This window comes from Magnolia sinica, chromosome 14 (assembly GCF_029962835.1).
Source record: "Magnolia sinica isolate HGM2019 chromosome 14, MsV1, whole genome shotgun sequence".
In the NCBI taxonomy this organism is placed as follows: domain Eukaryota; kingdom Viridiplantae; phylum Streptophyta; class Magnoliopsida; order Magnoliales; family Magnoliaceae; genus Magnolia; species Magnolia sinica.
In genome coordinates, this window is record NC_080586.1 from 81013567 (window position 1) to 81015716 (window position 2150).

General features: G+C 35.9%; 1 non-coding gene across 1 annotated transcript; it reads left to right on the forward strand.

The window, feature by feature from the left end:
• The first annotated feature begins 681 nt into the window (after window positions 1–681).
• LOC131226398 (small nucleolar RNA R71) lies at window positions 682–788 on the forward strand. Its single transcript, XR_009161786.1, has one exon. It is a non-coding gene; the product is annotated as a small nucleolar RNA R71 (small nucleolar RNA).
• Window positions 789–2150: the final 1362 nt, after the last annotated feature.

Below are 2150 nucleotides of genomic sequence, written 5' to 3' on the forward strand. Positions count from 1 at the left end.
TATGGCCCCCCTTCCTATAGTAGGTGCAAATTATTGAGGGTCGAATATTGCATATCAGGCCCCGATTACTGCCTGATTTTACATACACGATAATGCCTAATATTATAATTTAATCGTGTTTTTATTGCAGGATGTAATAAGGAGCTTTGATTGAAGAAACTTTGAGGGGTAGCAATTTGTCCATTTCTCCAACTAAGGTTTGGATGATTTTTCCAACCAGGATTATACGTATTAGAGGTTGGTCCATTAAAAGGTCTTTGATAATTATTTACGGCATTGGATTGTTCATTCAACACTTCTCGAAAGGCGGGTATTGTAGGGCAATTTTCAGTTATATGAATGTTGCAATCACAGATGGCGCAAACATTTTCATTAACCTTATCCTTTTTTCCTTCCATGGCCTCAACCTTCCTTATGAGCGTAGTTACTTTACACTTGAGATCATCCTCTTCTTTCAAGAGATACAATCCACCTTTCTCCTTTAATTGAGTCAGCCTAGATGTGGTGTTCGACTTTGGGTAATAGTCCCATGATTGTGTTTTTTCAGCAAGACTATCAAGGTAATTCCATACCTCGTCAACATTTTTATTAATGAATTCTCCATTATACATTGTCTCGACCATTTGGCGCATGGAAGATGTCAGTCCATCGTAGAAAAAATTTGTAATGCGCCACGTTTCAAAGCCGTGTTGTGGGCATGAACTGACCAAATCCTTGAACCTTTCCCAACATTGGTAAAATGTTTCATCCTCCTTTTGGGTGAAGTTCATGATTGCTTTTCTAAGGGTAATTGTTTTATGATGTGGAAAGAATTTCTTTATAAATTCCCTTTGCATATCATTCCATGTGCCAATGGATCTAGGACGCAGTGAATGTAACCACGTCTTAGCCTTCTCTTTTAAGGAAAAAGGAAAGAGTCTCAGCCTGACTGTGTCCTCAGACACATTTTGAAAATATAAAGTGGCTCTGATCTCATTAAACTCTTTCAAATGTAAATATGGTTCTTCAGATTCAAGCCCATGGAACTTAGGAAGGAGTTGGATAACCCCTGGCTTGATGTCCATATGTCCTGTATTTTCAGGAAAAATCATGCATGAGAGCGTATTCACCCCCGCTGGTTGTAAATAATCTCGTAAGGTACATGGCGGGGGTACTTGATACACCTCATTTTCATCCTGAATGTCCTCCACCCTAGGTTGGGGTAGAAGAGGTTGGTTTTCAGCCATCACTTCAATTAACTCAGGAGATTTCGAGTGGTGTCTAGTCCTGCGATGGATAGTCAACCCCTCAACTAATCCTCCATCAGTCAAGAGACGTCGAGTGTTGTCACGGGCCCACTTGGGCATGAAACACTCGCAACCCTTAATCAAATTTGAAACCTAATCCTAAGAAAGAAAATCTAAAAAGAAAGAGAGGGTTGGAAAGAAGTTACCAAATTGGAGTCCCTAAGTTAAAGACCTGCAAAAGAAAACAAACAAGTCAGTTTCTAAAGAGAAGGTCTAGAATTAGACAATCCCTAAAAGAAGATAGAAGTAAACTAGTTTCTAAAAGAAGAAAGTCATAAACTAGAAAGTAAATTACTAAAAGAGAATTGAAAAATAGAAAGTAGAGAGAAAGAACTCACCGAATTAGAAATTTCTATCTTAAAGGCCTACAGAATAGGAAAGTTAGTTTCTAAACAAAAATTCTATAAGTAGAAAATTAGGAAACAGAATTAGATTCTAAAAGAATTAAAATTAGAAAGTTACTAAAAATAAAAATAAAAAGTTAATTTCTAAAACGGGAAATAACTAACCTAGTTTCTAAAAACAAAAGAGGAAAGTTTCTAAAAATAAACTATTTCCTACAGATAGGAAAATACTAGAATTAGAAAATTTCTAAAATTTAAGCCCTAATTGTAAAAGTAGAAAAAGTAGAGAATTTAGGAAGGAATTATCAATTTAGAAACTTATGTCAGGATCCTATAAAACATGAAAACAAGTTAGTTCAAAAAAAAATCTAAAACTAAAGTTAGTCAAATTCTAATCTTAAACTAATTCTAAACCTAATTAATTTCAGAGAATCGCAACCGTCAGTCCTCGGCAATGGCGCCAAAAACTTGTTCACTCCCCAAGTATAGGGTTGTGAAGTAGTAATAAACTCGGTGAGAC